A 27,780-nucleotide genomic window follows, 5' to 3' on the forward strand; every position below is an offset into this window, starting at 1 on the left:
ATGTCTATGTCCTCTTTTATCTAAGTAGTGAAAAAAAATTCCAAAGTTTGCTAAAAAAAAAAAAAAAAAAATTTGCGCAATTTTCCGAGACCCGTAGCGTCTCCATTTTTCATGATCTGGGGTCGGGTGAGGGCTTATTTTTTCCGTGCCGGACAGACGTTTTTAATGACACCACTTTTGTGCAGATACGTTCTTTTGATCATCCGTTATTGCATTTTAATGCAATGTCTTGGTGACCAAAAAAACGTAATTCTGGCGTTTTGAATTTTTTTCTCGCTACGCCGTTTAGCGATCGGGTTAATGCTTTTTTTTTATTGATAGATCGCGCGATTATGAACGCAGCGATACCTAATATGTGTATGTGGGATTTTTTTTTTACTGTTTTATTTTGATTGGGGCGAAAGGGGGGTGATTTGAACTTTTAGGTTTTTTTAATTTTTTTTATTTTTAAACTTTTTTTTTTTTTACTTTTGGCATGCTTCAATAGCCTCCATAGGAGGCTAGAAGCATGCGCAACCCGATTGGCTCTGCTACATATGGGTGATGAGCAGATCGCCCATATGTAGCAGATTTACTGCTGTGCTTTCAGCGCCGACCACCGGGTGGCGCTGAAAGCCTTATGCCTGGAACAACCATAGAGGTCTCATAGAGACCTCTGGTTGTCCAGGCAACATGACGCCGACCCCCGATCACATGACTGGGGTCGGCGATGACGTCATTTCCGGCCCGGCGGCCGGAAATTCTATTTAAATGCCCGCTGTCAGCTTTGACAGCGGCATTTAACTAGTTAATAGGCGCGGGCGGGCGGCGATTCCGCTCGCGCCTATTGCGGGCACATGTCAGCTGTTCATAACAGCTGACATGTCCCGGCTTTGATGCGGGCTCAGCGCCGGAGCCCTCATCAAAGCATGGGAAATGTCTGATGACGGACTGTGTCCGTCATTGGACATTAAGGGGTTAATTTATGTGGAATGAAGATGGAAAAGAAGTGAGAAGTAGAGATGAGCAACTTTGCCTTTTTTCGGGTCGAGTCGGGTTTCATGAAACCCAACTTTCACAAAAGTCGGGTCGAATGAAATCGGCCGATTATCGTGAAAAGTCGGAGGCCGACTGAAACACGAAACCCAATGCAAGACAATGGGGAAGAAAAGTCAGCAGTGAGTGGAGGACAGGAAACACACCTACAGTGCCCATTTTAATGCCAAAAACATCAATTCTTATTACTTAAGCTTGTCAACCTTAACTTACATTATAATAATAGTTAGGCATTGAAAACTGGGGGTTATTTGGCTAAAGTTGTGGGGGGGTAGGGCTGGCTCCAGGTTTTCGTGGGCCCAGGGCCAAAGAGTGTCACTGGGCTCCTTTAACACATGCCACAATTCATGATCCTCTGATGCGGCAGAGAAATATAGGTATAGTACAATGAAAAATACTTCACTTCTTACATCACATGACTGATATCCATTTTAAATTCTCCAATAGTTCCAAAAACGGACAGTATATTACTCCATACAGTATTATGGCCACCGCATAGTGCGCTATACAGAGTAATGAGGCCCATATATTTCTCCATACAGAATCATTGGTCCCATGTAATGTTCCATACAGTATATGATGAGCTCCACATAATGCTACAGTATATGTTGGTCCCCATGGATGAAGCTCCACTGTCTTATGGGCCCAAATAATGCTCCATATATAATGGGCCCCATTTCTAATGCTCCAGTGTATAATGGGCCCTGTAAATGCTGCTCCAGTGTCTGATGTCCACCTTTGGAATGCTCCAGTGTATGGTAGGCCCCATATATCATTCTCCAGAGTATAGTGCTCCCCAAAAATTGCTCCCAACCTTTAAAACAATTAAATAAGTCTCCTCGCTAGGGAATCCCTGTACTCTGGACTCCTCGTCGTCCCCATCTTCCATCTCTCTGCACTTGAACTGTTTAGGCAGAGGGCGTACAGACGTGATGTCATCGCGCTCTCTGACCAGAATGTCACTGTCAGGAAACGCGGAAGACGTCATGGCGGTGGAGCAGGGAGAGGTAAGTATTTCAACTTTGCAAGTGCTGTGATCCTGAGCAAGCAGGGGGGCCAACTCGTTGGCGACGGCACTGGCACAGGGCCCCTCATAGTGCGGCGGTGTGTCTGACGGCGGGTGGGCCCTCCCCCTCCCACTGGCAGACACTTTTGCGTACTATGAGGAGCCCTGTGCCAGTGCCGTCGCCCATGAGTATGCCCCCCTGTTCAAGGAACCTGCACTTTCATCTGCACCTTCCTCTTTGTCACCGTGTAAGGTTGTATAGTATGCGGGAAGGGGAACCTGAGTTTGATCAGGGTCAGATTCTGGCTGTGTAGAGTGCGAGGGGAATGTAGTGGTCTGGGTCAATGTACCAGCAGAATCATCTAGCATGGGCTGGGCATCAGTGCACTTGTGGCGCCCCCAGGAGTACGGTCGCCACAGTGGCATTACCTTCCTCCTAGGGAGTGTGATGTCATGCTTGGGAGCAACGAAGGATCTCTCTAGCAGTTAAACCAACACACAACACAGTTCCCACTCCAGGCCAGCAGGGTGAGCTCTGAACCTGACTGCTGAGGAGCTGCTCTCTGTGGTCAGGAGGAGGTAAGTTAGGGCACTCTGTGCAGGGAAGGGGAAGTGTGTGGACGTGAGAAGGGGAGCTGGAGGATGAGCAGAGTTAAGGCTCACTCCTAGCTGGAGTGCATGGTCCGGATTCCGGTCTCCGAGTTTGTAGGGACACTGACGGTCCTGCAGCAGAAACCGGAGGAAGTAGCAGCTGTAAATGCTCTGTTCCCAACTAAGGCTCGGAGGCCCCAGCAGCGACGTGTGTGAGCCAGAAGGAAAACACTACAGCTGCCTGCCATACGAGAAAGTTCCAAAAGAGAGTCAACAGGGGGAACTTCAGTGAACTCAGTACTGCGAGTACCTCAGATAAGCGCTAGAACTGAGGCCACACTACCTATCTGCAGAGATAGAATTCCTAATTTGCTTCCAGGCTGACCAACTCCTCCATCTGTACTCTGGGTCCTGGACGGCACTTACCAAGTACAGGTAACGGAACTGCACGACTGTGTCTGTCATCTTTCTCCTGCGCCTGGCGCACGGCTCTGCTACATCCTGCACTGCACACCATCTACCAACTCTTTCATCTGCCCTGCGACTACGGCCCTAACTGTGCAGGGCTTCTACATCTTAGCTGCACCACAACATCTGTCCCAGAGAAGCGACACTGCAGCGCTGATCAATCTGATCAGAAACCACAGGTGGCGTCACGTATCATTCACCTATAAACGTTATTCACCCCTTTGCATGGACGCCCAGGGCCACGGACCGGGTCACCACCGTGACACATCCCTCTGAGACACCGGCCCGGTACCGATTAACCCCACTGCCCTGGCTGGCGACCCACACTCCATGTCAGATTCATCTTGGACTGGGGAATTCACGATTTGACTTGATAACCCAGGCATGGTATGTGAGAAAGAGCTACATGGACTAATGTGAAGTGTGGCCTGCTGCATCATTCACTTTTGGTGGGGGTGAAGGACACAAGGAAAGGGGTTCTTCCTGACCAGGAGCCAGCACTTGATGACTCAGTGCTTGCATTTTTTGAAACTTCAGAAGAGGAGGGCATATTAGCTGGAGTCTGTTTTGGTAATGTAAGCCAAAACCAGGTCCTGATGCTCCGGCTTTAAAAGCGGTTAACCTACTCCCAGAAAAGGTAGCCTTCCAGGCCTTCCGGAGCCAGACCATGACACAGGCTCAACACCTCCTGCCTTAGGTGCTATTGTGCTTTTGCCACTACCAGAAGATGCACCACCACCACCATCAGTACCAGCTGGCAACCCCAGCCCACGTTCACGGCCTCTTCCACTATACTTCCTCATTTTTGGGAAAATGTACCCAAAATACCACCAGCTATATGGTACTGTAAAACAAGGTACAAGGTGTATATATAGTATTGGGGAGAATTTGAATCTCCCTGGAGATTTTAGGAGGCTGAACTATTATCTCAGGCCCACTATAGATTACACCTCAATTTAACAGGCTGAAATTGGCTGGTGTATGACAAAGTACAAGGTGTATGTAGTATTGGGGAGAATTTGAATCTCCCTAGAGATTTTAGGAGGCTTAACTATTATCTCAGGCCCACTATAGAATACACCTCAATTTAAGAGGCTGAAATTGGCTGGTGTATGACAAAGTACAAGGTGTATATAGTATTGGGGAGAATTTGAATCTCCCTAGAGATTTTAGGAGGCTGACAATGATGCTCTCAGTCCAAGTATGGACGCAGGCAGCCTAATAAGCAGGACTGCTGCACACAAAAGTGTGGAAAAATGAACGCATGGTAACTGTGCAGAAAAGAGGAAGAAAAGTATTTTTGCTTTTAAAAAAGCAGTTTGCACAGCAGTGTGCAAACAGCAATGCAGCTATCAGGGAGCCTTATAAGGCAGCCTAATAACCAACAGAGCTGACGCACAAAAATATATCCTCCCCTGTCACTGCACACAAACTGTTGTGTTGTACAGTGGAAATCTCTAACAGCAGAAGCAGTTTTTTGTTCTTCTTCCCTGCCTAACGCTCTCCCTTATTCAGAATCAGCAGCAGCAACCTCTCCCTATGCTAAGATCAGCAGAAGTAAGATGGCGGTCGGCGTGCACGCCCTTTTATAGCCCCTGTGATGCCACACAAAGCAAGCCAATCACTTGCATGCCCTTCTCAAAGATGGTGGTGACCGCTGCCCATGTCATCGCGTTGCCCACAGTGTGCGTCCTCCATCATTGGCTGAAAAAGGGCGCTGGAAGCATCATTTGAAACGCGACTTTGGCGCTCTGGTCGCCAACCTCATGGCCGACCTCACGCTATGGTCAGCTTTCGTTTCATGAAACCCGACTTTAGGGAAAGTCAGTGACTTATGAATTTGACCTACCCGTTTTGCTCAACTTTAGTGAGGAGCACTCTGCATGCTGAGAGACTGAGCAGATAAGAGATGCAGCTTCTTCCAAATGTATTTTACTTTAGTGCTGGATTTACAGTCACACAGCTCAGTATTGTATATTGTCTTCCATGCTGATGTGACTTTTGTCTCTATGCTATAGGGATCGAAAAGCATGACTGCATCTCTGTGTATGCTTTGTTTAGGAGACATCAAACATTAGTCTTTACCCACCAGCTCAGGGAGAACTAAAAATTCACCTGCAGAAAAGAAAACTGGTGAAACATTCAGGATATAAACATGTAATGGTCAGAAAAAGTGTTATTTCTCATGTACAAAAACGTGACAGCTTATATGGAAATGATACCTGAAGCAAACAAAATGGCAACACTATGGCTCTATATAACTGATTGATGTACACTAAATTATATATACATTACATAAAGTAACAGCATTTAATATTGAAGTATAATATGAGTTCTGCTGATGTTAAAAAGTCCTTCAATTCCTAATCTTTATCCTTTAGTTTCATTGATAGGTTACTTTAGTACATAAAATCATACTTTGCAGATTATCACTACAAAACAAATGCAAAACGGGAAGGACTCCTAGTAACAATGATTACAACATTATGACAAGTCACTGGTATGCACCCACCCAGCCCAAATCCAAATACCTCACTGCTCAAAAACCTTCAGATGTCATGCTAGATTTTAGTGAGAGAGAGAGTAAGGCTAAGTTCATATGACCATATAAAACATTGTCTGAGTTTTATCCAGAAAACTGGGACAATTTTTTTCTTACTTAACATTCGAGTGTAATCCATGTGGAATCCGATTTTTTTTTACAGAAGCAGGTATTAAAGAGGTTGTCCACTACTTGGTCTGTTCTCAATCACCATGTTTCCACCAAGTAAAACATGAACACCTATATTCACCTCCAGTGCCGCCACTGTTCCACTAATGTTGGCACTGGCTCTCCTGGGGCTTGCAATCCCTGCGACCAATCAGCGCTGACTTCACTCTCCCCGCCATCGGAAAAATCACAACATACAGAAGACGTGAAATCTGCATCTCTCTCTTTTCCTCTGGATGTCTGATATATCCGAAGACTGGGAGAGTGAAGTTAGCGCTGATTGGATGCAGGGATTGCATGGCACAATACTGTCATGCAAGCCTGGGAAAGCCAATGCTGACCCAACTGGAACGGCACTGACACTGGAGGTGGGTCTAGGTGTTATTTGGAGAGAGGGGGGAATTTTTGAAGCTCACCACCCCATTTCATCCGATATTGGAGGCTGGAATCTGTGTGTTGGGTGCCGATCCTGCTGGTGAATTTTAGACAAAGAAGCAAGATTAGGGAAATGAGTGGCACATCCATCCACAAGGTATAAAAATTAGTTCATGCTTTATTAAAAATTCATTAAAAACATGTAATCCAAAATATATGTATAAAAACTGATGCATTTCTGGACTCTAAGTGCCCTTAATCATGACACTGTTTTGGTCTTGGCTTAACCCAGTCCTACCTGCCTTTGTTAAAACATAAACACATATGTACGGTATATATATATATATATATATATATATATATATATATACACAGTATATATACTTAGCAATACCATGTTGTGCTCATCCCAAGTAATGGTGCTACAAACTGATCAAAGAAGAGAGCCCAAATAGTGATTATGTAGAGTTCCCTACTAGCAGCACCTTGCATTTTTTGCAGAAAAAAAACAGTTAAAACTCTCTGAATTTTGAGAGCTTAGTTCAATCCAAAGTTTTTCACACAGCTATGCTATTTAATTACACTTTTTATAGAGAGGCTATGTGGGAGCTTAAATTGTATATAGGGGCTATATGGGGGCTAATATTGTATATAGATGGCTATGTGGGGCCTCATAGTGTATATGGAGGGCTATATAGGTCTCATACTGTATAAAGGAGCTATGTGCGGGCTCATTCCATAAATAGGTGGGTTAAGGGGGCTCATACTTTATATGGAGATGCTATATGGGGCTCACACTGTATATAGAGAGACTATGTGGGGGCTCATACTGTACAGCTCTGGCAAAAATTAAGAGACCACTGCAAAATTTTCAGTTTGTCTGATTTTTCTCTTTATAGGTATATTTTGGAGTAAAATATAAATTGCTCTTTTGTTCTATAATCTACTGACAACATGTCTTCGAATTTCCAAGCACTAAATTTTGTATTTATTTTCAGAAAATGAGAAATGGTCAAAATAACAAAAAAATGCAGTGCTTGCAGACCTCAAATAATGCTAAGGATACAAGTTCATAATCATTTAGAAACATCAATACTAATGTTTTATCTCAGGAAGAGTTCAGAAGTCAATATTTTGTGGAATAACCATGATTTTTAATCACAGCTTTCAAGCGTCTTGGCATTCTTTCCACCAGTCTTTCACACTGCTTTTGGGTGACCTTATGCCGCTCCTGGTACAAAAATTTAAGCAGTTCTCCTTTGTTTGATGTCTTGTGACTATACATCTTCTTCTTGATTACATTCCCAAGGTTTTCAATGGGGTTCAGGTCTGGAGATTGGGCTGGCCATGACAGGGATTTGATGTGGTGGTCCTTCATTCACACATTGATTGACCTAGTTGTGTGGCATGGTTCATTGTCCTGCTGGAAAAACTAGTCCTCAGAGTTGGGGAACATTGCCTGCGCAAAAAGAATCAACTGTTTTTCCAGGATAACCTTTTATGCGGCTTGATTCATACATCCTTGGCAAAGATTAACCTGCCCAATTCCAGCCTTGCTGAAGCAAAGCATCCCCAGATCATCACCGATCCACCACCAAATTTCACAGTGGGTGCAAGACACTGTGGCTTGAACGCCTCTCCAGGTCTCTGTCTAACCATTAGATTACAGGTGTTGGGCAAAGCTGAAAGACTCATCAGAGAAGATTACCTTACTCCAGTCCTCTATGGTCCAATCCTTATGGTCTTTGGCAACCTTTAGCCTGGCTCTCCTTTGCTTTTCATTGATGAAAGGCTTTTTTTCTAGCTTTACATGACTTGAGCCCTGCCTCTAGGAGACTGTTACGAACTGTTCTTGCCGTGCACTTCAACCCAGCTGCCATTTGCCATTACTTTTGTAGGTCACTTGATGTCATCCTGCAGTTGCTGAGTGACATTCGAGTAAGATGACGGTCATCCCAGTCAAGTGGAGAGTCATTTTCGCCCTCTGCCAGTCTGTAGCTTTGTTGTCCCCAATGTCTGCTGCTTGACTTTGTTTTAATGGACTGCCATCTTAGAAATTTTAAGGATTGAGACAACATGACGCTCACTGTATCCTTCTGCTTTTAAAGCCAGAATTGAGCCCTTCTTTTGCTCACTCAAGACTTTTCTTTTCAACTCCTTTGGGATCTTTAAAAGTTATTTTTTCATTTCTATTACTTTTGGGACATTACTAGCACTTCTTTTGCCATCTAGCTTGTCCTATTGCAAGAGTATTATGAACACCACAGCATGTTTTTTTATACTTTCCTTCATTAAATAAGATTTGGTTCAGGTGATCAACTAATCAGAAGCACATTAAGTAGAATAAGGTGTACTCTGGTTGGAATTCAACTGACACTGGAATGGAATGGCTGTCAGACATGTAGAGAAGCTGATTTTTATTAAACTGTGCAGTTGTCTCTTAATTTTTGCCAGAGCTGTATATAGGGGGCTGTGTATTGCTCATACTGTATATAGGATGCTATGTGTTGGCTCACACTGTATATAGGAGGTTATGTGGGGGCTCACACTGTATATAGAGAGGCTGTGTGGTTGCTCATACTGTATATAGCTGGCTATGTGGGGGCTCATACTGTGTAAAGGGGGTTATGTGGGTGTTTACACTATATAGAGGGCTATATGGGGATCATACTATATACACTGTATATAGAAGACAATAGGGGGTTCGCACTGTATATAGGAGGAAATGTGGTGGCTCATACTGTATATACGGGGCTATGTGAGCGCTCATATTGCATATAGAGAGGTTATGTTGGGGCTCATAATGTACAGTATATAAGGAGCTATGGTAGGGGGTTCAGTGTTTTCACTAAAGAGTGAGTGGTGGGGTACAGTGACTTCTGCAAGGAGTTGGTAGGTGGTTCAGAGTCTTCAGCCAAGAGTGGGTGGGGGGTTCATTGTCTTCAGCAAGGAGTGGGTAGGGGTGTTCGGTGTCTTTAGCAAGGAGAGGGTGGTGGTGGGGAGATTTAGTGTCTTCAGCAAGCCCTACTTACTGAATAGCATTTGACACTCCTATTGGCCCATGTTACATTTTAGTAGTGTAGAAAAATGAGACAATGTGCAGTTAGATAAGCGTCTATCCTTAAGTGGACATATATATAATTAAATATTACATTTCTTCAAACAATAGAGGTCTAATGGGTGCCGTATTGTTTATGCATACGTACCTTGTTAATCTAAGTCTTTTTTTCTAGGTGCATTATTCTAAGAACATGATCTGAGTGACCTTATCATTCTGGTCTTTGTGGCAGGGCTATGATTATACAAGCTTTACATAATTGGCTAGAGTTTATATATAACACACGTCAATGGAAATTTCCCACTGACATGTCTGTAGTAATAGTATTTGCATCACAGTCGTGTCATAACAAGATCATATTGGGATATATGAGTAACGCTACATAGGTGCTGCTCATCTCTGCTCAATCTGCCATTGCGTTGTACAAGGTTCCTTGTTGTGCCAACCACTAATTGACTAACATACAATGCTCACTCTTTTTTTTAACCCCTTTGTGTTCATATATTGGAAATCTATGAATATGGATGCAGAGAGTTTATTGAGTAGGTTCAGAAAATGGGCCGCATCCATACTTGTTGGAATCTGGCTATGTTGTATAGCTGGCATCTCATCCAAATCTACTTGGGTACTATTCAGCAACTGAATCACAAATATTAAAAAAAACAACTGCTCACGTTTAGCAGCCAATGTCAGGGCCAGGTCCTCTGTTTTTACTTTTTATTTGACATGTGTTTGGCCATAGTAACATGAATAAAAAGGGAGTACATGATTCCAGTTTTGGCTGCTAAACATGAGTAGTGATTTTTTAATATTTCTGATTCATTGGCCCGATGGTACCCGAGTAAGTTTAGATGAAATGAGGTAAAGTTTCTGAAGCTTGAAAATAGGTACAGGCCCATAATAACTTTTTTTTTATGTGTCTCATAAGAACGAGGCTTTGGATTTAGAGTACAGCTGGCACCTACCTGTAACAGCGACTACCACAGTTAGATGCTGATGTCAGTCACTGACACTGGCATTTAGATGATGTAGGGACCCACCGGACACTCCCCATGATGCAATTGTAGGGTGTCAATGGGTTACAGTAGCAGCTATGGGCCACCATGGCAGCTATGTTTGTCCTCCTATGAAGTGTAGCCTGTGCTGGGCTTTATAGGAGAATGGCAATTTAATTATCTACTGAAATATTGGAGTATATAGTGTAAGAGATCCAATGATCGCAGGTTAAAAACACAGAATCACGTTGCCAAATCATTACACTGCACAATGAACTCAGTAAAAACAAAACCCAAAAAGCTGTCAGGATAGTTTTATTTCACCATCTCACCACTGTTGGAACGCTCTGATTTTTAGTACCTTATATTGTAAAGAGAATTGTGCCATTTAAAACTACAACTCCATCCCCCAAAAACAAGCTCTGTTTCCTCTATGTCGACGGAAGGGGAGAATAAAACAAAAGTTGAAAAATGAAAAGGTTTTAAAAAGGGATCACCAGAAGCCCTATTGTATATTATATAGTTCTCTGTCCCTGCAGCAAAACAACATAATATAAAAATCAGATTTTCTTTTAGAAATTGATAACGTGAAATATGTGAATAAGAAGCTCTTCTTACTCTTCAGAAAGAGGTTCTGCAGTTTGCTATATAACATATTACATTGAAGCATACAAAAGCAAGCAAACAAAATTCAAATTCCATTTTCATGTTCAGATTGAAATCCAAGCTTTCAGTATTTAAAACTCATGATGTTAGCATATTGGTACTGTGCCGTACTAAACCATACCTCCAAACCAAGCAAGATCCAGTCACAAATTTGTGAAGCTGGCCCATGGTCCTGGAAAGTCAGGGGTATGTGCTGACTTCAACTGCATCTGTGTCCTCAGGAGACAGATATAGTTGAATACAATGGTGAGACAAACTCCCGGTTTGTTCTTTCTTTTCATTCTGTTTAGATAGAGCTGGAAGGTTCTACAAGGAGCTTCAAGAATGTCCCATGCAATGCGTTGTCCAGTCACACCACAGTTCAGTAAAATAGAAGCAAGCAAGGATGTAGTGGGTCGCCCTCCCAGGGCTGTGGGGTACTCGGTACCGGGCCGGTGTCATAGAATCGTAGAGTTGGAAGGGACCTCCTGGGCCATCTGGTCCAACCCCCTGCTCAAAGCAGGATTCGCTAAATCATCCCAGTCAGATGTCTGTCCAGCCTCTGTTTGAAGACTTCCATTGAAGGAGAACTCACCGCTTCTCGTGGCAGCCTGTTCCACTCATTGATCACTCTAACTGTCAAAAAGTTTTTTATAATATCTAATCTGTGTCTCCTCCCATTCAGTTTCATCCCATTGCTTCTAGTCTTTCCTTGTGCAAATGAGAATAAAGTTGATCCTTCTACAATGTGACAGCCCTTTAGATATTTGTAGACAGCTATTAAGTCTCCTCTCTGTCTTCTCTTTTGCAAACTAAACATTCCCAAATCCTGCAACCTTTCCTCATAAGACAGGGTTTGCAGACCAGTCACCATTCTGGTCGCTCTTTTCTGAACTTGCTCCAGTTTGTTGATGTCTTTTTTAAAATGTGGTGCCCAAAACTGGACACAATATTCCAGATGAGGTCTGACCAAAGAGGAGTAGAGGGAAATAATGACTTCACGTGATCTAGACTGTATGCTTCTGTTAATACATCCTAGAATTGCATTTGCCTTTTTTGCTGCTGCATCACACTGTTGACTCATATTCAGTCTGTGATCTATTAGTATACCCAAGTCTTTTTCACATGTGCTGTCACTTAGCCCTATTCCTCCCATTCTATATATGCTTTTTTCATTTTTATTGCCCAGATGTAGTACTTTGCATTTTTCCCTGTTAAAAACCATTCTGTTAGTTGCTGCCCACTTCTCCAGTTTATTTAAATCTTTTTGAATCCTCTCTCTCTCTCTTCTCTAGTATTAGCTATCCCTCCTAGCTTTGTGTCATCAGCAAATTTAATCAGTATACCCTCAATTCCTTCATCTAAATCGTTGGTAAAGATGTTGAACAATACAGGGCCCAGGACAGAGCCCTGTGGTACCCCACTTGAGACATTCTTCCAACTGGATGTGCAGCCATTTACGACCACTCTTTGGGTCCGATCACTAAGCCAGTTATGAATCCACCTAACAGTTGCCTTGTCCATTCCATACTTAGTCATTTTTTCAATGAGGATTGTATGAGAGACTTTGTCAAATGCTTTGCTGAAGTCAAGATATACTATATCTACAGCATTTCCTTGATCCACCCAATCAGTGATACCGTCATAGAAGGAAATTAAGTTAGTCTGACATGACTTATTAGTTACAAACCCATGCTGACTCTGTTTAATCACTTCATTCGTATCCAGGTATTGACATACATGTTGTTTAATAATTTGTTCAAAGATCTTTCCTGGTATAGAAGTCAGACTCACCGGCCTATAGTTACCTGGGTCCACCTTCTTCCCCTTTTTGAAGATAGGAACAAAAAGTGGGATGTGTCACAGCAGCGGTGACCCGGTCCATGGCCCTGGGTGCCCAAGTAATGGGGGGAATTGAAATGGTGGAATGTAGTTGATTAAATGAATAGTTCGTGACGCCACCTGTGGTGTTCGGCAAGTGAGATGTTAAGCCGACGCTGCATGCAGATCCTCTGGGACTGGTGGTGTGTTGCAGCCAAGATGGTGAAGCTCCCCACAGGTGGAGCTGTAGTCCCAGGGCAGTGTAGATGTAGGGGTAGAGGAGAGGCACAGGCGGAGTAGAAGCTGGAAACTCTAAGAAGTGGTACAGGGTGTGTTAGCGAAGGAATAATTGGAGGACACCAGGGCATGTAGTTCCAAAGCTTTACTCACAGTCAGTAGTACACACAGGTGCCTGCCTCCATGCTGTGTCCTCCGGGTCAGGGACTCAGTCAACCTCCAGGTCAGATGGAATGCTCCCTTCCAACACTCCGCCAACATGTGCCTTTCTGAAGGTCTCCTCTTATAGCGCCTTTGGTGTGAAGTACTCCTAGTACTGAGTTACACTGGAGTTCCTCCTGACAGATGTTCCCAAGAACTATACTTGTACGGCAGACAGCTGTAGCCTGCTTTGGGGACTCCTTACTCCTAAGTCCCGGCTCACTATCCAAGTTGCTGTTGTGCCCTCAAGTCTTAGATGGGAGTAGTGCATTTACAGCTCTCTACTCCACTGGTGTCTGCTGTAGGACCATTAGTATCCATACAACCTCGGGGACCGGGCCCTGGCCTTGCGTTTAGAACTTCTAGGCAGGGTTCTCTCCTAACCCACGTCCTCAGTTCCCTTTTACTCCTACATTCTGTACTAGTCTCTCCTTCTTATAGAAGATCAGGTTTCTGTTCAATGTCTTTCTCCTTCTTTCCTTTCCCGTGCCAGCAGACCCAGGTCACTGAGATCTGCTGCAGCACCTCCTTCCTCCATCCCTCTTCCAGGGATCTTCTCTCCTCCGACTGTGAACTGAACTCACTGAAATCCTAAACCTTCCCGCTCTTTTATGTATTCTAACTCCACCCGCCTCCCAGCACGTTTCACGTTCCAAGCAGGGAGCCACCAAAGGTGCTCTGCTACAATCCAAGCAGGGAGCCGCAATGTGGCTTTGCTGAACTACTGTGTTGTGTGGGATGCAAGTGTTGGAGCGTGGTCAGGAGCCTCCAACTTACCTGGATGGTGGGGTACCACACCTCAGGAGGAGGTGCAGTACCTCTGTGGCAACTGAATCCTCAGGGGTGCCACATGTAGCAGGAAAGTAAATTTAGAGCCATCATTCTGTGTTGAGGTTTATGGAAAATCATACTGTGTGTCAAGGTACTGTGTATGCGAGGGAATCATACGGTGTGGTGGAGGGGAGTGGGGGCATCATACTGTGTGGGGAGGAGATCACACTGTGTGTAGGAGGGAATTTACTGGGGGCATCATACTATATAAGGGAATATACTGTGGGAAGTTCTTACTGTATGGTAGAAACAACCATTGGAGCATCATACTGTGTGAGGGGTGGAAATGTACTGTGGGGGCCTCATGCTGTGTGGTGAGATCAATACTGTGCAGAAAGAGGGGCATCATACTGTGTGGGGAATGTGATTACATTACCAGTAGCTCTAATTCCAAAAGAATCCCATTCTCTTTAAACTAGAATAAAATTTAACTTTTTTAAGCGATAATAAAATTCTGCCTATTGATTATCCAAATAAACCCTTCATTCTGCATAGTTAGTACTGTGCTCAGCGTATATTAATTACTATCTCACTGAACACACAAACAATTTCCACATTTTTATAAAACTGCATTTCATAGAACATTTTTAACCCATAATATGAAAGTTTCATTACAAAATCTTCAGTTTTAGACCTTGCTCCCCCTTACGTATAAATACGCAGAGTGCAATATGATAAAAAAAAAAATTGCATCGTACTCGCACTAATGTTATTCAACGAGGCAGTGCAGATCTGAGTGTTTTTCCTCAGCTGGAATTTGGCTGAGGAAAAAAAATCACAGTATTCAAGTGATTTTGTGTGTGAGATGTGTGTGAGAAAAAAATTACATGCCATACGGACCATCGATATGGCATCCGATTTTTACGAAACTGTAAATGGTCCTGTAAAAGATTAATTGTTGCTGAGTAAAAAGCAGATTTCATATGGACAGCACATGGATGACAAGTAACAAAAAAATCGTTCCGCTCTCCTGGATGAGAATGGACCAATTATTTATATGCAAGAGGGAGCGAGGCCGTTCTCAAATTAGTTGATGCAAAACTAGTTTTATACAATTTCCATGATTTTTAAAGGGAATCTGTCACCAGATTTTTGCTACCTTATCTAAGAGCAGCATAATAAAGGAAAAGAGATACTGATTCCAGCAATGTATCACTCAGTTTACTAGGGACAGCAGTTCTCACACAATCAGAGTTTCTATTTGTAGAAAGCAGCAGAGCTCAGAAAGCGAACCCCGCCCACACCACAGCTTTCTGTGTAAATTGTCTAGTGACAGTGAGCTGCTAACCAGTGCAGGGGGCGTGGTTGGACCACTTGGCACGAGGCAGCTTTGTCCCAGCAACACAGCCAATATGCCAGATTTCAACAGCAGACTTCTGATTTTTGCCCCATATGATAAGGCAATGTATGCTCATATAGTTTGCCCATGCTGTGTGCACGCTCAGGCAGCAGCTCAGTATTTCTGCTTGCTGAAGTGAGCACTTCAGAACAGGCTGTTGAGCTATAGTTTGGGGGTCTCAGGACCCAGACCTCCACTGACCTTCAGGACATTTAAAAGCATATAACGTTTATAAAAAAACAACACATTTTCACAGCTTGCTTACACTTTAAATATAAATAACTGAATTATATATTTTTTAACATTTTTGGCCACTTTTTGGTATACCCAGATATTGTCTGGTAGCTGTGCCATACCTTTAAAACATATACAATACAGTACTGTCTTGTCAGAGAGTCTTGATGTATGCCCTAATATTAAGATGAATGTCAAAACACATCTACTGTGCTTTATTACATGGATCTGTCAGTGTAACTTTCCAATCCCAATGTTTTCTCCTTGTATAAGTTTTTGTGACTCAAAATAGCATGTTCAGTTAAAGCTTCATGAAACAAATGATATACAGTACATTGCTTACCTGGCACCTAGACATGAGAAAACATGAAAGTTATGCTACATATGCCAAAAGCTTCACCAGTATAATGAGCAAGCCCCAGCTGGCCTCACAGTGTTACTAAATGAGGTTTTATCTGCAGGACATGTGTGCTAGATGGAAAGAAGAACACCTTATACGTCTGATGTACATTCTCGGTCGTATACTTCCTAGTCCTATATATACCTTAAAGACACCAAATTCTTATCCATATATCCAGCCATAAAGCGAAAGTTATCATGTAGCACCACAAAAGAAAGCTTTCTATGCCACCATGTATTAATAAAAATTATATTTTTATTGAAAATATATTAAAAGGTAGAACAAAATACCACAGGTACAGTACGGACGAAGAATTTCCAAGAGAAATGCTCGTCGGGTGTGGTAGGTCCACTGGTGTTTCAGGGAACTATACCTTATTATTCATATCATGCGAGCATTCCCTACTGTGGTATTATATTGATATTTTGTGTGCTTACCATACGTTGCTACTAACAAACTCACTGATGTTACCTTTAGTAGCCTTTAGTAGTTTTCATCTTTTACATTTTAAAAATTACAAAAAGGAAAATGGGCAAAAGTTTGGGCACCCTGTTTGGTTAGTACCTAGTAGCACCCCCTTTTGTAATTGTCACAGCTTGTAAAAGCTTTTTGTAGCCAGACAAGAATCTTTCAATTCTTGTTTGAGGAATTTTCATCCATTTTTCCTTGGAAAATTCTTCCAATTCTGTAAGATTCCTGGGTCATCTTGCATGCACTGCTATTTCAAGGTCTTGCCACAATTTTTCAATGATGTTCAATGATGTTCAGATCAGGTCCCATTGTAGAACCTTCAGCTTGCACCTTTTCAGATAGTCTATGTGGATTTTGACGTGTGTTTAGGATCATTATCCATTTGTAGAAGCGATCCTCTTTTCAACTTCAGCTTTTTTAAAGCTGGTGTATTGTTTGCAAGAAGAATTTGTTCAAGTTTCATTGAATCCATTCATCGCTTTACCCGTGGATTGTTCCCCGTGCCATTTGCTGCAACACAACCCCAAAGCATGATTGATCCACCCCCATGTGTAATGGTTGACAAGATGTTCTTTTCCCAAAATTCTGTGTCCTTTTTTCTCCACACATACCTTTGATCATTGTGGCCAAAGCGTTCTATTTTAACCTGCATCAGGCAGCTCGTTTAGATGTTATTTTGCATACTGCTGATGCTGAATTTTATGGTGAGGATTCTTCTGATGACTCTTCCATGAAGGCCATAGTTGTGCAGGAGTCTCTGAACAGAAGAACAATGTACCACAACTCCAGAGTCTGTTAAATCTTTCTGAAGGTCTTTTGCAGTCAAGCAGGGGTTCTGATTTGCCTCTATCAATCCTACGAGCAGCTTTCACTGAAATTTTGTTTGGTCTCCCAGACCTTATCTGGACCTACAAATTGTTCCAGTTAACAGCCATTTCTTAATTACATTTCGCATTTAGGAAAGGACAACATGAAAACGCTTTGCTACCTTCTTATGGCATTATCCTGCTTTTCGTTGATCCATCTGATAAGGTTCTACAGCAAAAACATCAGTATGTCCTTCACACTGGAGAAGTGTGGCCAGTTGGTAATGAAGAGAGGCAAGGTAGTCAAGACTGATGGAATGGAACTACCATCAGGGCACATAGCAAATGTAGAGACCTGTTACAAGTACCTCAGCATCCCAAAGGGATATAGTAACCATGATGAAGAGGCAAGGAAAGCAGCAACATCCAAACAGCATCAAAGGGTAAGACAGATCCTGAAGAGCCAGCTCAATGGGAAGGAAAGGATCCATCAATACATATGTGTAAGGAGGAGTACCAGAGCAGGGGTACCTTTTACATGCAAGTTCCGGAACTGCCGGGGCTGTCACCCATGTTGCAGGCGGGAAGATCTAGAGTGCTGGAAGAACCGGATCATGTGACTAGGGTAGGCGAGGCAGGACTATATAGCGTTGCGCACGGGAAAAGTGGCAGAGCTCGCGCACGAAAGCTGAGTGGCAGGGCGGGTGCTGAGTCCGCTGTGAAGGCAGAGCATCTCGTTGGCGCAGGCCGCCCCTACAGACCCCCTGCAGCGAGGTCCATCATTGGGAGGCGACCAGTTGACAGGTTCCCGCCACCCTCCTCGCCAGGAGGTGACTCAGGGCCGACACCACAGACCGTGTCGTTAATAGAACGCCGTGAGGGACTCCCGGCTAGGCCAGGACCTATTGAACAAGGACTTGCACACACCGCGGAGTGGGAGCTCGTTCCAGCGGTACCTCACATTGGACTCAGTGCTGTGCCAGACACTGTTAGGTACGGGAAATCTACCCGCTTGTCAGAGACTGCCTCGAGACGTCAAGTGCCGCTGTTGTTGGTGCCACCGTTGGATCCCCACCTGTCGCAGACAACACTGAGGCAACACGTGCCGCTGCTGTCGGTGCCACCGTTGGAACCCTGAAACTCTGTATACAAGAAGACACCAGTTTGATAAGTGTCACCTCTTTTCATATTGAACTATCGTTCGCCCCTACCCATCTTTCCTCCTTCCCAGTTCTGCCCCATTCCTACCATCACTCTATAATTCCTCACTCCATGCGTGGAGTGCATTTATCTAATACTAGCTGAAGAGCCCGGCGCTGCCCGGGCATAGAAACTAACTGTGGTTAGTTATAACAAATTATAATTATCCTCCATCCCATAGTCCCGTGCCCATATACCCATCATACATATCCACGATCCCATAGGCCCGTGCCCATATACCCATCATACATATCCTCCATCCCATAGTCGAGTGCCCATATACCCATCACACATCCTCCATCCCATTGTTCCATGCCCATATACCCTTCATACATATTCTCCATCCCATAGTCCCATGCCCATATACCCATCATACATATTCGCCATCCCATAGTCGAATGCCCATATACCCATCACACATCCTTCATCTCATAGTCCAGTGCCCATATACCCATCATACATATCCTCCATCCCATAGTCCCGTGCCCATATACCCATCATACATATCCTCCATCCCATAGTCCCGTGCCCATATACCCGTCATAGATATTGTGATAAAACACTCCGGGATCGCCTTTGCTGGGGTCAAAGGTCACGTGCATTCAGCATGAAACTCAGGCGCACAGCCGAGATTCGGGTATAACTGACACTGGGTGAGGTTTATTAAAGGTGAAAGCAATGCATAAAGGAAATAAAACATAAAACAAATCCTTGCCTGTCCGGCACTAACTAAACAAGGTACAACCTAACTACCAACTGGCGGGCTTCTCCCGTCCAGCCAAACCACAGTTGCAGTGGGCACTGCTTTCACTCACGTGTGTCTCTCACACAGACAGGCTCTCTGTGTTCCCAGACTGAGACACTCACACCACCACCTGGCATCCTTTTATATCCGCCTCCCATTATTCATTAGTCACCAGTGAGATATTGATCAGACTAGGCCACATAGGAAAGGTATCTGGGCGAGATATACCTGCCCTCATCCACTATTCCCACAAGATTCTCACATGTGGTCGAGCAATGACACCCGCCAAACAGTGCACTCGGGACAGGGCATCTGCATTCCCCATCTGTACCCCTGGGCGGTGCTCCACCGTAAAAGTGTAGGCCTGCAGGGCAAGGAACCACCGGGTCACCCGGCTATTCCGTTCCTTGTGCAAGTGCATCCACTTGAGAGGGGCATGGTCAGTGATCAGCCTGAACTTTCTGCCCACCAGGTAATATTTGAGGGCCTCTAGAGCCCACTTAATGGCTATGCTCTCTTTTCTACTGCCGCATACTTTTGCTCATGTTTATTCAGCTTCCTGCTGAGATAGAGGACTGGGTGTTCCACTCCGTCCCTCTCTTGTGACAGTATGGCCCCGATACCGGTATCAGAGGCATCCGTTTGTACCACAAACTCGCTGCGGAAGTCCGGAGTCACCAGTACGGGTTGAGAGCAAAGTGCCCGTTTTAGGCTATGGAAGGCTTCTTCAGCCGCTAAATTCCATTTAATCATGATGGAGTCTTTCCCTTTGGTAAGATCCGTCAGGGGGGTAGCGATGGCTGCAAAATTGGGTATGAACTGGCGATAATAGCCGGTGATCCCCAGAAAGGCTTGCACCTGCTTCTTGTTGACAGGTTGCGGCCAGTCCTGAACTGCTTGAATCTTATCAACCTGGGGTTTAACAACACCCCTCCCAATTACATACCCCAAATACCGGGCTTCTTCTAGCCCGATGTGACATTTCTTGGGGTTCGCGGTTAGACCTGCCTCCCTCAGGTCGTCAATCACAGCTTGTATTTTCTGGAGATGAGTCTCCCAGTCCAAGCTGTAAATGACAATGTCATCCAAATAGGCCAAAGCGTACTGCCTATGTGGCCTCAGGACTCGATCCATCAGTCTCTGGAAGGTCGCTGGTGCTCCGTGCAGACCAAACGGCATATACACATACTGAAATAGACCTTCCGGCGTAGCAAATGCCGTCTTTTCTCTGGCAGCCTCCACCAGAGGGATCTGCCAATACCCCTTTGTTAGGTCTAGGGTCGTAATATACCAGGCTTTTCCTAACCGATCTATTAACTCGTCGACCTGGGGCATAGGGTAGGCATCAAATTTTGAGACCGCATTCAGTTTCCTGAAGTCATTGCAGAACCGGATTGTGACGTCCGGTTTAGGAATTAGCACAATCGGGCTGGACCAAGCACTGTGCGATTCCTCAATGACACCTAACTCTAACATTGCCTTCACTTCTCAGGAAACGGCTTCACGGTGCGCTTCCGGAATTCTGTAGGGTTTCACGTGAACTGTGACACCAGGTTCCGTTACGATGTCATGTTTCATTAGCATAGTCTGCCCGGGTTTTTCTGAGAAAAAATTTTGGTTGTGAAGTAGAAACTGCCTGACCACAGTCTTTTGCCACTCCGAGAGAGTCTCTGCAACCCATACCTCCGGTACGGTATGCGAGCAGACGGGACGGGCCAGCTCCGCTGACAAGGCAGACAGATCTTTCCAGGGTTTTATCAGATTTACATGATAAATTTGTTCAGGTTTCCGTTTACCTGCCTGGTATACTTTGTAGTTTACTTCACCAACTCTTTCCTTAATCTCAAAGGGGCCCTGCCACTTTGCTAGGAACTTACTGTCCACCGTGGGGACCAGGATCAACACCCTATCTCCGGGTGCAAACGTACAGATCTTGGCGCCCCTATCATAGATTCTTTTTTGGGCTCCTTGAGCCTGCATCATGTGTTCTTTGACGATAGGCATAACAGCCACAATACGGTCCTGCATTTGGGATACGTGATCTATCACCGTTTTAAACGGAGTGACCTGACCCTCCCAGGATTCTTTGGCGACGTCTAACAGTCCGCGAGGACGTCGGGCGTACAATAACTCGAAAGGCGAGAACCCCGTGGAAGACTGGGGCACTTCCCTGATGGCAAAAAGCAAATACGGAAGTAAATAGTCCCAGTTCTTCCCATCCTTGTCTATCGCCTTTTTCAGCATCTGCTTCAGAGTTTTATTGAACCGTTCGACCAACCCGTCTGTTTGAGGGTGATACACGGATGTGCGTAACGGTTCGATTTGTAACAACCGGCAGAGCTCCTTCATTACCCTGGACATAAAGGGAGTCCCCTGGTCGGTGAGTATCTGTTTTGGTATACCGACCCGACTAAACACATGCACCAGTTCCTTGGCAATCGTCTTGGTGGCCATGTTACGCAAAGGGATGGCCTCCGGGTAACGAGTGGCATAATCCAAGATGACCAGGATATGTTGGTGTCCACGTGCAGACCGTGGAGGGGGCCCAACTAAATACATCCCAATCCTCTCAAACGGGACCTCAATAATAGGTAGGGGTACCAAAGGGCTACAGAAACGGGGCTTAGGTGCAGAGGCTTGGCAGTCAGGACAAGACTCACAATATACACGAATATCGTGATGCATGCCTGGCCAAACAAAACAGTGTAATATCCTTTCGGTGGTTTTCTGGACACCCAGGTGACCTCCCATCACATGTCCGTGGGCCAGGTCCAGCACCTGCCGCCGGTAGGGTTTTGACACGACTAATAGTTGCACCGTGTCTTCCCCCTTTTTCTCTATCTGATATAGTAAATCATTATCCAGGACCATGTAAGGATATGCCAGCCTAGAGCCAGGTTCTACGGGTACCCCATTTATCACTTTTACATTTGTCCTAGCCATTTGTCCTAGCCTGAGAAAGGGTAGGATCCTTTATTTGCTCGCTTTGGAAGTCATCTTTCTGAACCTCCAAATCCGGCAAACGGGGAGGTGGACGGCTGTCAGCCTCCTCCTCTTCCCTGGTCTCCTCCGTATCACCCGCCATGACTGAAAACGGGAACTGCAGGTCATTTCCAGCAGACTCTTCCCCCGAGTCTTCCGGGGAGACCTGTTCTAGGGGTTCGGGACCCACACGCGCCCTGGGAGAAGAATCATGTACACTATTACCCGAGGGCATCAACTGATTCTCCCACAATTGCCAGAAGTGGGGAAAATCCCGGCCCAAGATAACATCATGTAATAACGCAGGGACGAGTCCCACTTTATGTTGCATAGACCCATAGGAAGTAGTAATGCATATGACCGTGGTGAGGTACGAACAGGTGTCTCCATGCACACACGTTACAGAAAATTTGTCTGATGGTCCAGTCGGGGCTGACACCAGACTGGCCTTCACCAGAGTCACCACACTTCCCAAGTCTAACAATGCCACCACATTTTTGCCATCAACAGTTAAATCACACAAGTGTTTTTCCACATCCTTTTGACCGGCATTCACACTCACTACCCGTGCAACCATAGACATGCGGTTTTTAGAGTCTGTGACGTCGCACTGCATGGGTTCAGTAGTGACCGGACAGATTGCAGCAATGTGTCCCATCTCTTGGCAGCGGAAACACCTAACGGGCCCCTTGCTTAGACCATAGTTCATTACTCTCTGCCTCGCAGTACAGGCAGTCCCGTTTCCCCCCCCACTGTCTTATGGATTTTTCCTTCTCCCCTACTCCCTGGAACAGTCTTACTGGTTCCATGTGGAGATGATAAAGAACGAGGTGGGGTAGCGTCATCTCGGAGTCCTTCCGCCACGGAGTAACGTTCAACCAGATCCACCAGTTGATCTGCCGTCGTAGGATTTCCATGGCTTACCCACTTCCTCAGGGCTGGCGGTAGAGCTCTCAGGTACTTGTCCATGACGACTCTCTGGATTATCTCTGGCGCTGTCAACACCTCGGGTTGTAGCCACTTCTTCGTCACGTGGATCAGGTCGAACATTTGTGACCGTGGAGGTTTATCCGGCTGCTAAGTCCATTGATGCACTCTCTGTGCACGGACAGCGGTCATCACTCCCAGCCGGGCCAAGATCTCGGCTTTCAGTTTGTCAAAGTCCTGTGCGGCTTCAGGTTCTAAGTCATAATAAGCCTTTTGGGCATCACCGGAAAGAAACGGGGCAATCAGGCCGGCCCATCGTGCCTTCGGCCATTTTTCTCGCACCGCCGTCTGTTCAAACGTGGTCAGGTATGCCTCGACGTCATCTTCGGTCGTCATCTTCTGCCAGTACCGACTCACGTGAATCACCCTCGGCTTCCAGATTAACCTCAGGTAAGCTTGCCAGGCGCTGCGCCACCTGCTGGAGAAGCGAACGATCGGTAGCTGTCATGTCCACTAACTCCTTCAGCTGGGCCATCATCACCCGATTAGCTTCTTGCTGGACGGCAGTGGACTGTACCAGCGCTTTCACCACGTCCTCCATGTTCATGCTTCCAACGTGATGCCCGCGTTCTCCACCACAATGTGATAAAACACTCCGGGATCGCCTTTGCTGGGGTCAAAGGTCACGTGCGTTCAGCATGAAACTCAGGCGCACAGCCGGGATTCGGGTATAACTGACACTGGGTCAGGTTTATTAAAGGTAAAGCAATGCATAAAGGAAATAAAACATAAAACAAATCCTTGCCTGTCCGGCACTAACTAAACAAGGTACAACCTAACTACCAACTGGCGGGCTTCTCCCGTCCAGCCAAACCACAGTTGCAGTGGGCACTGCTATCACTCACATGTGTCTCTCACACAGACAGGCTCTCTGTGTTCCCAGGCTGAGACACTCACACCACCACCTGGCATCCTTTTATATCCGCCTCCCATTATTCATTAGTCACCAGGTGAGATACTGACCAGACTAGGCCACATAGGAAAGGTATCTGGGCGAGATATACCTGCCCTCATCCACTATTCCCACATGATTCTCACAATATCCTCCATCCCATAGTCCCGTGCCCATATACCCATCACACATCCTCCATCCCATAGTCCCGTCCCCATATACCCATCACACATACTCCATCCCATAGTCCCGTGCCCATATACCCATCATACATATCCTCCATCCCATAGTCCAGTGCCCATATACCCATCACACATCCGCCATCTCATAGTCAACCATTATGACATCATAGGCTTGCGACCTATGATGACATTAGCGTCACCATGGCAACCATTGTGACATAATGAGGGGCGGGGCTTGATACGCACACACTGTTTCCTCATTATGTAGATAGGGGCATTATGACATCATAATGAGGGGCGGGGCTTGACGCGCACACACTTTTTCCCCAGTATGTAGATAGGGGCAAAATTGTTTGGTGAATTGGAACGCACAGGGTTAAATTTTCGCCTCACAACATAGCTTAGGATGCTCTCGCACCGTGGCAGCTACAGCCACAAAATTTGGCACAGTCACACGTCTGGACCCCGAGAATGTCCTAAGCTATGTTGTGAGGCGAAATTTTAACCCCGCGCGTTCCAATTCACCAAACAATTTTGCCCCTATTTACATACTGCGTATCAAGCCCCACCCCTCATTATGTCACAATGCTTGCCATGGCGACGCTGATGTCATCATAGGTTGCAAGCCCCGCCGCTCATTATGATGTCATAATGGTTGACTATGGGATGGTGGATGTGTGATGGGTATATGGGCACTGGACTATGGGATGCAGGATATGTATGATGGGTATATGGGCACTGGACTATGGGATGGAGGATGTGTGATGGGTATATGGGCACGGGACTATGGGATGGAGGATATTGTGAGAATCATGTGGGAATAGTGGATGAGGGACTATGGGATGGAGGATGCGTGATGGGCATATGGGCACTGGACTATGGGATGGAGGATATGTATGACGGGTATATGGGCACGAGACTATGGGATGGAGGATATGTATGATGGGTATATGAGCATTGGACTATGAGATGAAGGATTTGTGATGGGTATATGGGCACTCGACTATGGGATGGCGAATATGTATGATGGGTATATGGGCATGGGACTATGGGATGGAGAATATGTATGATGGGTATATGGGCATGGGACTATGGGATGGAGAATATGTATGATGGGTATATGGGCATGGGACTATGGAATGGAGGATGTGTGATGGGTATATGGGCACTCGACTATGGGATGGAGGATATGTATGATGGGTATATGGGCATGGGCCTATGGGATCGTGGATATGTATGATGGGTATATGGGCACGGGACTATGGGATGGAGGATAATTATAATTTGCTATAACTAACCACAGTTAGTTACTATGCCCGGGCAGCGTCGGGCTCTTCAGCTAGTTGTTTAATAAAAACCTTAACTTTTGATCTGCCTCCTGTCTGTGGCGGCATCCCGCGTTCCTGCAATTTCTACACTTGGCGTAATCGGTAGGATATCACACAATGGCGCGGAGGCAGAAGATCAAGCAGTTGGAGGAGGCCCCAAATCCAGCATCTTCCCAGGGGGCATGTTAAACAACCTCCCCAAATTCAACGGGAGTAATACCATGCTCTAGAGTTGAACTGAGCGCATAAGAGGGATGATGAGGATGCATCTCATGACTCCGGCCCTAGAAGCGGAGTTGGCTATGATGGCTTTAGATGGGGAGGCCAGGGACTCTGTCATGCTCCGACCCCCCCAGACGAGAGACACCCTGGATAAGGATTTACTGACACTGGAGGAGACGCATGGGGACCCCACTGACGTAGGAGAGTTGTGCATGCGTCTGTTTGGCCGGGTTCAAAGAGAGGGGGAGATCGTGACTCAATTTATGAATGCACTGCAGTAGCTCCATACTGCCATTGCTCCCAAGGACGGAGTGGGTGTAGGCTCCATAGACGTAGTATTGCGGGACCAGCTGGTGACGGGTCTGCGTGATGTAATGCTGAAAAAGGCCCTGCGGGAGTGTCTGAGCATCAAACCCAGTATTACCTTCTTTGAAATAGGTAGTGAAGCGCAGGAGCAGGGGGTGACAGTTCAGGTGGGAAAGGTCCAGAGTGGGGACGTGTCCGCCACCTCGGTTACTGTGCACCAATGGCCGGAAGACTTGCGCAAAGAGATACAGTAGATACACGAGGAACTGTCCGAAACAAAAAAGCCCCGGTCGTAGCAATCAGCCTGCCTGAAACCTGACCAGGTCCTGCTCCCAGGCAAGAGAAGAAAATGGGTCGCAGAGAAAGGCCCCCTGTGTGTTTTAACTCTGGAGAATTAGGACATGTGTCCCAGTGGTGTACGCGAAGTGGAAGACCAGTACAGCGCTGACCATTAAACTAAGTGGCTCTGAGTCTAGGGGATACTACCCGATGCCTGTTTTCTCAAGAAGGAGTACTAGAAGTCCCACCAATCTGGTGTCCACCTGCCCCCTGGTCTGGGTAGAAATGAATGGAGGAGCTGTATATTGTTTAGTCGATACAGGCTTTCAGGTGACCACGATGCCCGAAGTATACTTTTGCCGCCACTTTACTGAGGCCATGGGGCCTGAATGGGGACCAGTGATTAAGCTCACGGCAGCCAACTAGTTGCTCATCCAAGTCCCAGGGGTGGTCTGGATGAATATTCTGATCTGTGGTATAGACTTGGGATGCAAAGGGGTGGTGCTGACAGCTTGTGAAGTACATAAGGAACATACCGTTAGGTTGTGCATGAATGTGCTAAAGGAGTTCGGAAGCCTTCTTAATGATGAGTCCCCAGAAAGATTCCTAAGACAATGGAGTACCCGTATCCTCAGAGGAGGATCTTTCAACAGCTGATTAGAGTGGCCCAAGCTCAGGAGACTTCCAGCGGTGGAAAGGCGTTTGGAAAAATAATTGCCCCTACTATATTCAATAGAGTCCTACTGCCATGCCAAGCAGTGCTTACTCTCCCCGTCCGGGCCTGTATTACTTTGGAAGGAGTGGAATTTTAGATCAAGCCGGGAAATCCCAACCAGCTGTCATCAGGAATTCTTGTAGCACGAACATTGGCTACAGTGCGAGATGGGTCAGTGCTCGTGTGCTGCGTAAATTTAGGAGAGAAGGAAGTCACTTTACCTCCCAGGAGTGAGGTGGCTCACGTCATGTGCATACCAAAGGAATTAGTATCGCCACAGGCAGTACAGCTTACCATCAAACAAAGGGATCCCTGGATGGTTACCGTGGACACAACGTTATCACCTGACCCGCGACATTTGCAAGAGAGTCGCCGTATTTTAGAACAAATGAGAGCCGAGCTGACCGACCTTGCACTTCAGCAAATACAGCAGGTGGAGACCCTGTTAGGGAAATATCAAGATGTGTTTGCAAAACACAAAGATGATTTTGGATGCACCACGGTGATCACTCATGAGATACCCACTGGAAACGCTGCGCCCATCAGAGAACGTTACCGCCAGATTCCCCCTCAAACATTACGTTTCTGTGTGGACTATCGCAAGCTCAACGTCTGTTTGGTGCGAGACTTGTACCCGCTGCCAAGGATTGAGGAGTACCTTTCTGCTTTGGGAAACGCTAAATACTTCTCCACTTTGGACCTCGCGAGTGGCTGTTGGC

Source organism: Dendrobates tinctorius, unplaced genomic scaffold (assembly GCF_039654945.1).
Source record: "Dendrobates tinctorius isolate UK_male_01 unplaced genomic scaffold, ASM3965494v1 ptg000166l, whole genome shotgun sequence".
Lineage (NCBI taxonomy): Eukaryota > Metazoa > Chordata > Amphibia > Anura > Dendrobatidae > Dendrobates > Dendrobates tinctorius.